A 15,893-nucleotide genomic window follows, 5' to 3' on the forward strand; every position below is an offset into this window, starting at 1 on the left:
GCGGGCGGCCCGGGAGCGGGAGGTCTAAAGCCGTGCCTGCCTGTGGTGCGGGGTCGCGGCCACCCAGATGCGCTGGTGCGGCGTTCCTCCCTCAGGGGAGGGGGCCTGCAGGGTCAGGTGAGGCGGGGGGCTGGGGGCCGCGCGCTCCTCCCTCCTCGAGGCGCTCCCGCCACCGCTTCTGGGCCGAGTCCCCACAGCCAGACCCCGGCGGGTCCAGAGCCTCAGGGCGGGCGCGGGTTGCCAACTTCTGGCGTGCGACTCCCGAATACAAATGTCTTCGCTAAAGCCTCGGCTACGAGGCGCTTTAATTCTCGCCTTGCGCGAAAACCGTCCTAACGTCTAACACCTCTGCCATACGGCCCCTTGAACAGTTTCTCCACTGAGAGTGCAATGGATGTACAAGGTGCTGCAGCTCTTCTGGGGAACTACTAGAGTAGCACCATTGCTTAATATAGCAAGAAAATTAACAGTAGATTATTTTTAAAGTTTAAATCCATATAGGCTGATTTTAACATAAATGTAGTATATTTAATAGGCTATTTGGTTACATCTATAAAGGTGAAATTTGTGAACTGTGAGTATTGCTGTGCTGTGGTAGGATAGCATGTTACAGCAACTTGGAGGAAATCAGTACGTGAACATGTGTGGTTTCAAAGTTTGTTATTATGCTGAAGTTAGGAAAAGGATCTGCTAAATGCATCACTAGCAGATTTTTTTGCATGAGTGTTTGAGAACTCAACGGCCTACAAGCTTCATATTAAATAGAGCATGCACCTGACACCAATGAAACAGCAGCAAAATACTAAATATATAAAAGGAGTGAAATGAGTAATTATGCAGGGGTCTTTACAGCTGTGAATGCGCCCAGCAGGCAAGGCTCATTAGCTCTGAACACGGGGCACCTGCCATGTTATAGGCACAGGGTGAGGAATTGCGATTTTGTGATGTGCCTTTCAGGAATCCTAGGGTAATTTGCAAGACTTACTACTGGAATTTGTAGAAAGAAAGAAGGGTAAGAAACCTCTATGGTTTTTTATGTGCTGTAAAACACTTATGATCCAAGCACGGATCGAGTGAGACAATATTGATACTCGGTGGTTTTCTGGTGGTTCCTGCAAAAATCCTGCAAGTTTCTGCAGGACACTTAGGAAAAGGTTATTAATAGCATGTTCGTGTTAGGGGGAGGGTTATAAATTAGTCCATATAAAAGTAGTGTTAAAGTGCTTTGTAACAAGATACTTCGTTTAACGTTATGCAGCAGTTACCTTGTGTGGGAAAAGCTGTTACTTGGTCTTGTGCACAGTATTTATGCTGTGAGGTAGTAAATTCTGTGCAGGGAAGGAAAGGACCACTCTTCATTTACCAAGGATATGGAATAAGAAGCAAGCGTGTATTGCTTGAAACATGTTACAGTTCCTAAACACTGTGAGCAGTATGCTGACAGTGAAGTAACTGCATGAGTGAAGAGCCCACATTCCTGGAGCAATGCATGCACATACTTTGTTCAGAAACATACAGAAATGAGTAGAGTTTTTGCAGCTCTGTCCTGATGCTACCCATTGAATTGCAAAATTTACTTGTCCCTTTTCAGTGCAAAGTGAGCTTTTTTGTCTGGAGGGTGGGAAGAGATAGAAGTTGTGCAAAAAGTTAGATGTGTTTAGCAGATAGCAGCTATGCTAAAGACGACAGTGGGCAAAGGAGACGTGCAGCAAGAATCTGCATCAGTTATTCCAGCTTCATATCTGGAGTAGTAGGTGAGATTAAGATCTTAACTCCAACCTGTCTGTGAAAAGGTCAGTAAGAAAATTAAGATGTGAGCTATGTGTGCTTGCAGTGCAAGTACTAGTGCAAGCCTGCTACTCAGCTGAATTATTTTCAGCGTGTGACTGACAGCATAAATGCTGAACATAATGCACAGTGTAGCTGTTTCCCCTGCTACTGTGTCAGTTCCCAAAGGTTACTTAGGTGTGTGTGTGATCACAGTTCTGAAGGTGCCCTGTGGAAGATGCATACAGTTTGTGGTACTCCCCTTCTCCCAGGTACCATGGGGGTATCACTCCGGCTTGAGTAACTTGAATGGTTGAACTTGATGATCCTAAAGGTTTTTTCACCCAAAATGATACAGTGACTCTGTGAAACCCAGCTATGTGGCAGCTTGCTACTCCATCTCTGGTCTGTACGCTGCAATTTGTGACTGCAGTAATATTGCATCACAGATCACTTTTAGCACAGCAGGACAGAACCAACAAAACCTCCAACATGATCAAGAGCATGTTTTCAGCATTATTACATGTGATTACGTCCAGATTAGGAGAAACTGCATTGCTCTACAAGATCCTGAAATTACTAAAAATTACCTCTTAATATACTATCAGTAGTCATTTCAATTGGTTGCATTACTTGGGAATAGCACAACAATTAACTGAATGGTTTATGTAGGGTAAAACTGCCTGCATACTCTTTAAGAGCAACAAATAATGTGTTATATCGGCATAGTGTTGTTCAGCTCCTGGATAGTGGGATTCCTTAACGGACAAAATACTTTATCCTTACAAACACTGCAGAACCAATATTGACATAGGAGAGTAAGCTGCAGTCCTTTCTGCCTTGTGTTACTATCAAAAACATCAACTAAGTGCTATTTGCTAATCTTCATTGCTAGTTGGTGTGCAAGAGGAAGGCACGATTTGATTCCTCCTTTTCATCTTGCTGGTTCTAGCCTTGTGCAGTGCAGTTTAAAACTTGTTTGCCATGCTCTTGTTAGGCTCAATAATATGAGGGCTAAATCTGCAATCATTAGTGCTGGAAAATGAGTTTGGGCTTTTCTGACAAAGCTTTCGCTTTTGGTGCTTTCAGGAGTTTTTGGTAGGGTAGATGGATGTGAGCATACTTGGTGAAATTTCATCTTAAGGAGAAAAATAATAAAAGTTGGTTTGTTATCACTGGAGTAGAGCTTGATCCTTTTGTATTCGGTTTTAGAGGCTCCTGCCCAAAGTGAAAGGAAAGCTTTACTCTGCCAAATTCTTAGGTGGTGCATTGCGGGGCAGAGGCTGGGTGACAGACAGTGGAAGGTTTACTTCAGTCATATTTAAGTCCACCTATTTGCTGGGTTTAGGATTTGTCTAGACAAGAGTGATGTATTAGAGTTTAATTCTTAATTTAGTTATGGGGTCAGAGTGAGCTCTGTTACATCCATGTAATCTTGTTGAAATGACTGTTTTTGGTGAGTAGAATGAGTAGCAATGGAGGCTTCCTAATAATACTTTTATTAACTAAGCATTATAAAATGCAGTAGCATGTTATTTCTTGCTTTATTAAAAATAGTATTATTTTCAGCATAAAATAGTTCACTCTCTTTTACTTCCATTTTATCTTGTCTAGGGTTCAGTGTTGCTTTGGTATTTCAACTATAAGATTTTATGGTTGTTTTTTTCTGGTGGCGATTACTGTATCTTTCCTTGCATCATGTGAAGCACCACGTGCAGCTGTAGCATTACACACCAATGACAATACATTTACAAAATGTATGTCTAAACATTTTGGTTGAGAAGTCAGACCTGTAAGTTAGGGAACATCTGATTTAGTATTGCACAGATACAGCTGTGTCTCGTGAGCTGCCCTGTTCAATGAATGAGCCAGTGATTTGCAGGAAAAATGTGATCTTAACAGTTGAAAGACGATTAATGCAAACAAAGCTGAAGTCAGATTCTGTTTTTAAAATGATGCTTCCTGATTTTCATGAGCTTAACTTTCAAGCCAAATAACCTTCTTGCAAATTAGTTTCTAACATAGAACCTCTTAGTATTGTAGATTTTAGCTGGTGTGGTGTGTTGTTTTGGGGGGTTTTGTTTGTTTTAAAGTATTCTATTATCTGCAGGTATAAACTTTCTTTGTTGACCTTAAATCCCTAAGTGGGATTTTAGCCATCAGTAGTGATTCCTAATTCAGATAATTGCTTTGGTAATTTATTATTTGGTGAAGGAAGAAGGACCTTCATGGTCTGTCTTCGTCTGGGGAAGCAATGGGTAAAGTCTGCTATCTGTCTGTCCATTCTGCATTTTTGCTTCAGCAGCCTGTGAGTTCTCCATGGCATGCTGCTCCTCTGCTGTCAGAGGTGCAAGCAGCCTAGCCATCATGTACAAGGAATTCATGTTTCTTTGTTTTCTTTTTTCTTTTTGAGAGGCACCAAATACTTGATTAAAAAGGGCAAGCAGGCACTGGAAAACATTTCCATTGAACTGAATAGATTGCCATGAGACAAAGAGCATCTCTGCTATTTTGAGGAACTTCAAAGGCTGCCTGCAAACCAGGCAAGTGTCAGAGCTTCTCAGGAAAGTTGCAAAAGTCTTTGTAGTGGAAAGTGTTATGTCTGATATTTAAGTGTGCCTGCCAGCTTTTTCCACTAATAGAAAATGAAAGTTCATGGATAAAAATAGCAAAATACAAGTTTTATTGCAGTTGGTGATGCTTCTGCAATTATTTTAGTATTTTGCCTTAAATGCTTTTGTTCAAGTTTACTAAATCTCTTCTTACAGAAAAGTGCACCATGTGGACTACCAGTCAATTTATCTAATGGGGCAAATGTAAGGAAAGCTCTTCTTAAACTAAAGAACTCTTCCCTGTAATAATTAAAGTTAACAAACATCCAAGATGTAAACATGAATCATGTGGGGTGTCTCAGCTAGCAAACAGTCCATAATTTTTCACTGTATCTAATAGGTGACTGGATTTTACAACTCGCATCTAGTAAATAATTACATTCTTATCTGGAATGATAAAACTAGACAGATGTAAAACTGGAAAGTGAGATAGGGTTTAAGGTTTACATGTTAACTTGTACAAGTGTCTCTCTCTCAAAAAAAAAAAAGGCAATCTCAAAGATTTTTCTTGCATATATTTACTGTTTTTCTTCTGTTACCGGCTGCCACCTCCAGAAAGCTGAATGATCTTCTTTTTTTTTTTCCTTTTCTTTTTTTTTTTTTTTTTCCTTTTCTGTCTAGTCTTAGGAAGGACTTTCTGAGGAGGGAGCAGTCATGTAATTAAATAGATATGTTTAACTCTGAGAGGTGTTATTTTTAGGACTAGCTCAAAAGGGCAGGTACTCCTTGGAGACATTATAATATAGCCAGATTATGTGCTCTAACTGAAAAAGGAATGCAAGACTTCGGTAGCATTGAGGTTTACTAAAAGTTTTTGACACTTGTTAACTTTGGGCAAAAAGAAATTCAAAGGAGGCTGAGGAACAGGCACAGCTTCTGAGCCTTAGCTCTCAGTGCCACATTGGAAGAAGTGTCAGCCTCCAAAGAGGCTGACCCTTTGGAGAGACGTCTTTGTTTCTTCCCTTATTTTCATAAGGGCTCTGGTGATACTGGTTCTTTTCCCCATGCTTGTAGCAATGGCATTTTTTGTTGGCTTGTACACTGTTGAGTGGTACATATACAGGTATGTATGTATGTGTCTGCCTAGCAAGGGTTATGGTGGAGACAACAGCTGTGCCCTGGCTGCCTCCTGGCCATTGCTTCTGTGTGCTTTAGTTCCTCAGGTACAAGGAACAAAGAAGCTTCTATAGGTTTCTGGTGCATGAGTTGACAGCCATTCCGCAGGGATATTTATTTCCCCTCTCTCCATCCTGTTTTTCTGATACGAATGTCCTCACTTTTCCACCTTTCGGCAGAGGGGGGCATATTTTGCTTACGGTGAAATCATTATGCAGGCAAATTTGGCCCCATCTTGATTGTCTTATGTAGGTAAAGCTGTTAAGAGAGTGACAGCTGAAGTGTTTATTCTGAACCGTAAATGGGAATTGAACACAGAGAACAAGCACAAAGGGTGCTTTCTGAATATTTTGAGTCCTCTCCTATGTTAAAAAACACTTCTACTAATATTTAAGGCAAAGTAGCGGGAACCTTATTGTGTTGTAGCTTGTTAAAGTATGGATAAAAGGCAAGTCTTATCCCAGAGGATTTGCAATCGAAATACGTTTTAGTAAGAACATCATGAATGGTGATAGATGCTTAGGAAAACCTTATTTTTATATGTACTACTGTATATAGGTTGTTAAAAATTCTATTGATGGTTTTTCATCCTAGCACAAGCTGGTAACACAGTTTTTTTAAATGCATAGCAGATATTAAATTCTTTGGGTTTGGTAGGAATATGGGTTTTTTACATGATTGTGGGACATTCTAAAGATTCTTCATTCATGTACATCTGGTGCATTTTGGGTATATTGGGATACTTTTATATGTCTGTTGCACAGATCAGCACTAACAAAGAGAAGTCTCATTGCCTTTGGCAATGTGTACGTTTTGAGTTGTCATCATACTTAAAACTGTTAACATTGAAACTGTAATAACCTAACTTTCTTCTAGTTGTCTAGAAAAAAAAACACAATTGGGCTGTACTTGTATAATATTTTGAGATCTTACCTCAAAAGAAGAGTACCTACGAAAGTAAATTTTGAATTCAATACAGCTAATGTTTGTACATTGTCTCCTTTGTTAGTCAATAGTTTGTTTTTCATGTAGCCACATGGAAAAACTTGTATTTTTTAAAGCTAGAAGCACAAAGGATTCCTGCAACAACTAGAGGAACAGGAGCTCAGGGACTCTTACAACCTTTTGAATATTGAGCTCCATAATGTCCAGTTATAAGAGTGTTTGTTTTTTAATTACATTCTTGTTTGTTGGCAAATGCTTGTTACTAACACCTTTGTCTTGTTGAGCTTGGGAGCTATGGAAAGGAACTTGGTCCTTTTTCCTTTCATGGGGGATGTTGACCCAAACTGAATGCACTGTTTTAATCCAAAGATTATCTAGGCTTGCTGCTGTTGAAGAACTTTCAATCTAAGATGATTTCCGTTTTTTCAGGGAAAGGGAAGGGACTACAGTCCAAATAGCTGATAGCCTGCCGAAGCTTGAATACGAAAGCACTGAATAGAGTGAGCTAGCAAACAAAGACTAATTGGTGGGGTTTTTTTTGCCACATTTGGAAAAGTGGCCAGGTCTCAGAGTGCCTAGGTGACTGGCATCAGTTGGTATCAGACTGATATTTGTTGGGTTAAATTAAGTTGGTGCATCATGTTCTCATCTCAAAACACTGTTAACTAGCACTATACTAGTCTTGGTGGGGAGATTTCATAGACTACATGAACATGTGGACTTCTGCTTCATGCCTTCTGGAAAGGATGAAGGTGCATGGAATGAATTGATTAAGAAATACAGGCTTCCAGAGTTTGTTTTCTCAAGAGATGGAGGACTTTATTCTCTAGTGCTGGTGCATCTCATGGGCTTTAAATAACCTCAAAAGATACTCGCTTTTGGTTATGGGCTGTGTGGGACAGGCACTTTCTCTCCAGGTAATATCCAGTGTAATGAAGTACTTGTCTTGAACGTGGTGCTATCATAAAGCAGTGCAGAGTGTTCACAATATTCAATTATAAAATGGAGAATCTGGTATTAGAGAAAAAAGATGTCACAGTGGTACTTCTCTTTCCTGGAACTACATCTGATCTTTGGACTGTGTGCTGGGTTTATGTAAATGGTTTCAGAAAGCACTTCCTATGTGAAATAGCCTGTTTTTCTGTTAGTTTCCTTGGGTGTATAAAGCATATTAGATGAACAACATTTGGCAGAAGTGGAGCGTAATGTATATGAAACCTTTAATTTTATGCTGTCGGCAGCTCTAAGTCAGAAGACACCATGTTATCAAGTAACATATGACAGATATTCACAACTTGCACAGTACCTTGATTATTCATTGAATAATTGTTATTTGTTAAGCAGATAATAGTACTGTTTGGATTCAGAGCCTAGGTTTGAAGTATATGACTTAGAGTATTTGTATTTTAAATAATCTGTTATTCACCTGATATAAAAGCTAAGAACAGAGTTCAGTAAAAGCTTTTACAACAGCAAAGACCACCTATTCTACCATGAATGTCACACTTGGACTAACTGTATGCTACCAGCAGTTCTGAAAGTGAGATATTTTTTTTAGTTTGTTGATTTTAATTGCCTGTGTGTTTACCTGCAGCAGTGTAAGACCATACTGACTGTTTAAACATAGGCTGTATTAAAAAGCAAACAAAACAACCTCACAAACAAAACCCCACAACAGAATATACCCTGAAGAATAAAACTGTTTAGAAGCTTCCTAAACTGGTTGAGAGAAGACAGAGCAGAAAAGAAATAGTGCAGGGTAACAAGTGTACAATGAAGATGTGCAAGTAGAAGTTGCAAGAGAAATGGCATGCCTTTTTGTCATACACTAACTTATTTTACTTATCTATAGATGAGAAAGTATTTCTTTGGCTTTTTAATGCTTTAGGATCACAATGTGGAATAGAAAATTACTGACTACAGTGTCAAGAGTGATAATTTTTGCAAGTATGTCAGAGTATGATCCAAGGTAAGTTTACAGGTTCTTCTGGGCACTCACTCACATAATCTTATGCTTGGAGTTAACTATCAGCTTGGTAAAATCCCTAATTACTTCAGTACTCTGCAAAGCTGGGAAACTGGTAGATGATGAACTGACCTTTTACCTCTAAATTTGGTCCTCCGTAAGACAGGCATCTTATTTTTCCCCTCCCAGGCTGAACTTAAAAGGAAAAGCAATAAGGTGATAACATTATTGCCTTAAAGGACAACAGAAGCAATCAAACCTACTTAAAGTAACGGATGCAGCATATTCAGTTAATCAAAACAGGTGTTCTGTATCTGTGACTGTTTAGCCTGCAGAAGATCAGTCTGCCTTGCAGAAGAGGAGTTGTATTTTCAGTATGAGCTATATACCCATTTGAGCTGTGATCAGCACTCTTTGCTTCCCTAAGGAGATGGCAGTGATTGTAGCATTTATCATACATAAAGGAGTCTGTCTTGCTGTATATAGCTGCCAAAAGACACGTGAAAAATAGTGACAAAGAAGGCAGTGCCCATGATTTCGGTTACTCTTCAGACATCAGAACAGCCGGTGAACTAAGGAAATTGCTTCCCCACTTCTCACCTGAATCCCATATTTATCCACAGCTGTAGTTCTGAGTTAGGGTGATTCAGTAGCCTGTCTGTAAAGAAATCTGCTAACAGAATACTATCTGAAATGCTGGTATGGTGGCCTGTGCATGAAGCTCTTCACTGGTGCTGCAAAGACGTGAAGGTCTAGGTGAAAACAAGATCTCATTCACTCCGCAAGTTGAGTACACAGATGGAATGCTGTGGTTTACTTTAAAATTAGGGTTTTTTAAAATTAAGGGAAATGATGGGGAAGAGTTTGAATTGTTGGTGTTCAAGGAAAAATCCAAACATATACCAGTGTTTTAATAAGAGCAGGGAGTTTTCCTGGATTATTTAGGATTGAACAAAGCCCAGAATTTAATTCTTCTACCATTGAGCAGCCCTGTGACTGGAGCAGAGACATATAACCAAGGGCAGAAGTTTCTCTATTTAGGGAATGGAAAATGGAGCACATGGAAGTAGCAGAGCACTCAGTGGAAACACTGAACATTTGAACTTTGCTTTAGTCTTTTTCTTTATAACATGTGGCAAAGATGATGGATCAGTGATTCTTCTGACTTGGCAAAGCTAAGGCTGCTTTTTGGGAAATGCAGCAAAACGGCTTTAGAGGCTACTCTGGGGATGCTTACAGAATTGCGTTCCTATGAGAAGCCTGTGCTTCTGCAAGGGAAGGAGGAGGAAAGGACTTGCAAGCCAGGATAAAGATTGAAAGTGCTATCTAGAGGTGCCTTGCTTGACCTGTTTTTCAGTTCTCTGGTACCAGCAGTGAAGCTACTTGGTACTTAATTTCTAATGACTTTCCTCATATCAGGCTAAGCATTCTCTTCCTTTCAACCCAAAGGACTGAACTATAAAGATTCTTGTGATTTGAGCAAGGAGAGCAATATATATCAACACCTACTGAATCTATGTGCTGGATGGACCCAGCTACTCCCCTTCTTGCCCATCATGGCATTTGAAATCAGTGGCATTCAAGGTGCTAATTGTTCATTTAACATCAAAATGATGAAATGGGAATGTCCATAGCTAGATCACACGTATCCCTTGTAAAAGGTATATGACTGTGTTGTAACCAAGCTTAGATTTTTGTCAGTTTTGAGGTGGTTTTGTGTTTGTTTCAGTGTATGGATAAGTGCATGTTTAGACTAGCTCTCATCTTTTCCCCAAGGTATGGTTTTGCATTTCTATTATCCTTTATAACTGAAGCATCTGAGGAAACCATTCAGGCACGTGTATTTAATAAATTGATATCTAGTAACATTGTTGCAATCCAGTTGCCTCAATAATCCTACCAGGTTTTTCTTTAAATCAGCAAGTAAGATCTCTCACTCTTCTCTGGTTTTGCACAAGTTTAGACACCATATCCACTGAAAAAGTGCATAGGTCAGGTTAGGAAAAGCATGGTTGACTTGTGAAATTATTGTCATCATCTATCTTTCTGCCTTCAGAGCTCTCATTAAGGTCATCCTGCAGCAGAGGTTCAAGTTTGATTCATACTTTACACTGAGGTGTCTGTGGGACAACTACTCATTCCATTGATTTGCTGTGATATTTTTATGCTGACTGTAGCAAGAGGGGAAAATGTTTAAGGTGAAATATTTTACAAATTGTAGCTGTACTTATCTTTTGGACAAAAACTAGTACAGAAGAAGGGCGAAAAGTCAGCATAATGTAACCAGCCATCTCCGAGTTGTCGATGGAGTGCAGTTTGAGAACATCTGGACTGTAAAATGCACCTCTTGAACTTTCATTGATTAGTTCCTTGGGCTGTCAGCCATGAAGTATATTTTTAGATACTTGCAGCAAATCCTACTGCATGTGAAAGAATACCAAATCCATCGTTTCTCAGCTGCTGTTTTTCAGTAAGCAGGGAAAAAAAAGGATTTTTGTGTAAGTAGTTAATTTGCTGCTGCATTGCAGACTGCAGTTTGTACAGGTCTACCTGAGTTAGGTTTAAACTAGGCAGCCTGGCAACTAGTACCAAAGTCCACCTGCAACCGTGGTAGCTCAGCACTAGCTTCTGTAATCCTGCTCTCTGATCCGAAGAGGAAAACTATTGTCCTGGACACATTAAAGCAATTGTTTCTTTCAGTAAGTCAGCTCTTCTAAAAGCAGGGGAAGAAAGTGTGTGGCTTTAATTTTTATGGCACATGTTTTACCATTCATGTTGGTTTGTGTTGTGGGTATTTTTTAGTTTGTGGTTTGGTTGGGCTTTTTTTTGTTTGTTTGTTTTTTTTAACAAGAACAGAGAGGCTTTGTAATTTAATGGAAAATTAATGGGTTGACAGCTTTTGTAGGTGAAAGTTTGATGCATGCTGCAATTCTGTATCACCCTATAGCATGGGCATTCCTTGGCATTTTTTAATAGGAGCATGCTTTTGTTGAAAGTAGGAGAAATTTGTTCTGCCCTGTGAATGTGTGCTTTACCTGCAATCTGCAGCAGTACACAAGTGAGTGATAAGATGCTTTAAAGGTGCCTAAACTGATCCAAACTTTGATTGCCTTAGTCGAGTTGGAAGTACTCTGCTCTTGGATGAGGCTGTGCTGTATTTTGACCTGCCTGTGCATGGCAGGTTATTTTTCTAGCCTTTAGATGCTACTATCACTTCTCTGAAGTTTGTTGTGCTTGGTTTGGACACCTGTCTGGTTTATGCTCAGTTGAAGGGTGTTTCTGTATTATCAGCTGTTAAGGGCAATGTGCATTAAAAAAAAAAATAATTAAACTTTGCTCATTAGTGGAATATTTTTCAATGTCTTGTTTATCTTTAATTCAAGACAGACTTTTTCTGTCCTGAAACATTCCCTTTTTCCATGTGATCTTTCAGTTTTTCCTGTAAGATCTGATGTTCAGTGCAATAGGTCTAGTAAACCAAACTATATTTATAAGGTCTTTAGTATATACTTGTTCAAAACTGTGTGATCTTACACTGCAAACATTGTCTCAAATTAGATTAAGTACTTTGGAGCAGGGTTTAAGTTACTTTAAAAAACACCTTCTAAAGTAGCATGTGAATAACAAAAGTACAGGCCAGTTTTTCTTGTCCTGGAAGATTATTTGTAGCTTAAAAATAATTGAATTCTGATTGTAATCTTAGTATCTTTCCCAAGATGGCCAGATACTGCCTCTTTAAACCTCTTGTTGGTCTTTGCAACAAGCAGTTTGTCTCATTTTTCTACTGCTTGTTTTTACAGCATCAAGTGCAGTAAATTTCTGACCTGAGGCCTGTATAATCTCAATTCCTTACAAATATTTTAATTTTATTGGAGAATTTGTCTTAATTTTGTATTTTATTTTTCTGAATCAATCAATACTTTATTGTTGAAAGATTTTATATATGCATCAAAAAACCCACCCAACAATGCATACTTAGAATACAGAGAATTCTATTCTATACAGAATTCTATTCTATTCTAAAAAAATAAAAATTTTAAAAAAATAAATTCTTTCTGTTGGGAAGGGGCATTTTTCACTGACAGGAGTTCCAGACCAAAACTCAGAAGCATCAATTAATCCAGACTCAGTCTTTGGGTTTAGTTAGGGAGTGATACTCATTGAAAGTACTGGAGATTGATAAATTATTTAGTAGATAATGATTGGATTGGAGGGGGTGGCTCAATGCTGATGTAAAAATATTTCTGAAAATTTTTCAATAGTTTGACCAGAAGCTCATAGAGAGAGAGCATCTTGATCTCATCTGTTTGTCTTAGATGTGTTTTTCTGAGTTTGGTACCTCCTAGAAATATTAATGACTATCCTGGTAAAGTTTGTTGTTTGATCGGTTGGGTTTGTCTTAATAAAGATGAATTGATAAATTTTAATGAAAGTCTGTTAGCAGCTGTAGCAGTTCCATTGCAAGCAAGTGGCCAGTATGTGTTATGGGTTTAAGAGCAAGAATGTGTTTTATTTATAACTTAGCATTCGTTTAGTTTTCTGGGGCTTACATGGAAATGCGACTCCCTTGCATAACCGTTGCTTGAAAAGCATCCTTTTATCTGATCAGTGTATTAGACAGAACCTCCTTATTGGATATGGGTCATGGGACTTGTACTAAATAAGATACTGCTAAAATAGAGCTGTGGAGGGTGGCACGTTGACAGCTTCATTGGGTCACACAGTACTGGCCAAAGCTTTCTGCCTGTATGATGTCAAAAGAGGCAGAGTGTCCCTGGATTACTGTAGTGGATGCTTAGGACCAAAAGCACAGAATGTTGAAGATAACAAAAAAAACCAACCCAAACCAAACAAACAAAAACCCACCACCAAAACACACACACACACAAAACCAAAACACACCACACCACAAAACAACCATCAACAACCCTTATGTGTGGTAATGTGGGTGAGTTGTTCTGGTTTGCCATGGTCAGCTGTGATGGTTCTCAGTTTCACCATGTCTCTTTAAATCCCAGATGCAAAGTGCATTTGAGAAGCCTTGTGAGGAAATACAGAAATAAATTTTAATCCATATCCCAGGGTACCATCCTTGCTGATTTACAACATGGATTTTGTAGTATGTTAGAAGTATCATCAGATCAATGTGCCACAGGGAAAACTGGTTCTGTGCTCACAGTGTTAAATCACATTAATTTCCTAGTGAAGAGTAAACCTTGTGAGCCCTTAGCAGTTGCAAATTCAGTCTCTAGTTCATCTGTGATACTGATGCTATCAGTGGAAGAGCACAAGCTGACAGTTCTCCACATTGAAGTTCCACACACCAACAAAATAGTAATATTTTTGTTTCATTGGTTCTTTTTTTGTAGAAAAAATAGAGCTTCAGTGTTCCAAAGTGTATATGTAGGTATGGATAGTGCCTGTAATTATTAATTTTAAACTAATATACAATTTTTAAGCTTAAAAATATCTACTTTAAATGCACTGTGTAATATACAAGTAAAAGAGCAGCTGTTCATGAAGCTTATTACTTGTAGTCTTACATTCAACTATGTCCTTGTGGGCCAGGGTGGTAGCTTTTTGCTCTATGAGTTTTTTACCAGGCTATATCCTGGGATTTGGGCTGCAGCAGGGGTCAAACCATATCTTGTCCCATCTCTTTTCATTCATCTTGTTGCTCTGCTACTTTTCATAGAATCACCATCATGGGTCAGAAGGAACTTTTAAAGGTCATATAGCCCAACCCTCCTCCAAAAAGTAGGGATTTTTTCATGCATACTTTTACAGAAACCATTCAAGTTTCTATTTTTGCCTTTCCCTTTTATACACTAAAAAAGAATAATATGTGGGACAAAGTGGAAGCACTTGCCATCCTGCTTCCAGGTGCAGTGGGAAGAATTGTTCTTTCGCCTATGAAGTTTGCAGCAGACAATCTGGAGAGATTGGAACATACACTGACAACGTGTCTCCTCTGTGGTGATGTCTTCTAGACCTGAATTAGAAGTGACGAGTCCAGGTGCAGACTTGTCTGCTAAGTGTGAAAATTACTGGCCAGTTATCATGGCTGCATTTTGTGGGCTGGTACCTTCAGACTGTAAGATGCAAGACTGTCAGGGATGGGCCTTACTCACAGCTTGAACAGAGTCCCTCACCATCAGTATTTTGTGGCACAAATCTGCCTATAATATGTGGTAAGTGCATTCCATCACCCACTGAGGGAACCAGTTAAATGGTATATTAAAATAACTGTCAGTATGCTGGATGCAATGATAAGGCTATTAAATCCTGCATTTGGGGCTCCCAGTGATCAGGAAAGATATTCCCAGCTATGAACAGTAAAACTGTTGTGTCTGCATGCACTATGTGCATCTGAAGTACCATACAGGATGTGAATTAAAAAAATTTATTAGGTATCTTCTCATGCAGAGTGAGTTTTACCCCATCTGCATCACCAGGATTAAATGCTGCAACTATTTGTAAATTTGTAATCAAAACTGTTGGACTATTTGTTTCCAAAAGCTAAGTTACAAAGCCTAGCACTGTTGAGAAGAGTATTTCACATCAGTGAGTGGGCTAAGTACTGTATACTTGCTTTTAAGATACACAGTAAGGCTGTAAGTCCATATAATTTACTGTCTTTTGTCAGAGGCTGTCCATAATACTTAACAGGAGTGACAGAACATAAATATTTTCAACAACAATATTTTTGTACTATAGTTGATTCGTGGGATGAAATCCTTCCTTCCAAGTGATGTTTTTAAATTGGTCATAGTTTGACTGACTTCAGTATCAGTCTACTTAGGTATGTTTTGATTCTGTACTGCTGATTATGAGAGGAAGAACTGGTCTAAAAAGCTTTCTTCTCAGCCTTCTTATAGATAAACAGAATGTTTAGGGGCTTCACAGAGCTGTAAGTGGTAAGATGTATTGAAATCCTTAGCTCCAAGAGATTAAATAGATGCCAAGAATTTCTCACAAGGCTTTCTCTGTGCTTTTCCCCAATTCTTATTGCAGTGTGATCCTTACATATTTTGGTTGATGTTAGTTCCTCTAGAAAATTAAGAAATACTTCTAAGTTTTTCTGAAGGTGTTTCAATCCACAATCTATTAGGCATCGGAATCTAATGAAAATAAAAATTAGCTTGAGGAAGCTATTAAGGCTGAAGTCTAATGGCTGAAAGGCAATCTTCAAGTTACATTAATCTAAGGGATAAGGGCAGACACTCAAGTTTGTATTTAATAGAAGATCGACTTCTGAATAAGGTGAGCAGCAGATATTGTGGACAGAAATTTAAAATGTAGTGAGTTTTAACCATTTTCATGGCAGATAGGGGTAACCCTAGTAATTCCACATGACTAAGTAAACCCTAAGACAGATTGATAGTGTCACACCTGAATTGAGGCATACCTTGTGCTGAGGGACATCTCAGAGCAGCTTAACTCATGTATTTGTGTTACTGTGTCACTAGTGTTAGAAACCTCTGTCC

At 38.8% G+C, this 15,893-nt stretch overlaps 1 protein-coding gene across 4 annotated transcripts in view; it reads left to right on the forward strand.

Moving 5' to 3' along the window:
* The window catches only part of TMEM266 (transmembrane protein 266), an 88,832-nt gene that overhangs the window by 2,311 nt on the left and 70,628 nt on the right, over positions 1-15,893 (forward strand). The gene's annotated exons all lie outside the window — the stretch shown is intronic.

This window comes from Dryobates pubescens, chromosome 17, assembly GCF_014839835.1.
Source record: "Dryobates pubescens isolate bDryPub1 chromosome 17, bDryPub1.pri, whole genome shotgun sequence".
Classification (NCBI taxonomy): Eukaryota; Metazoa; Chordata; class Aves; order Piciformes; family Picidae; genus Dryobates; species Dryobates pubescens.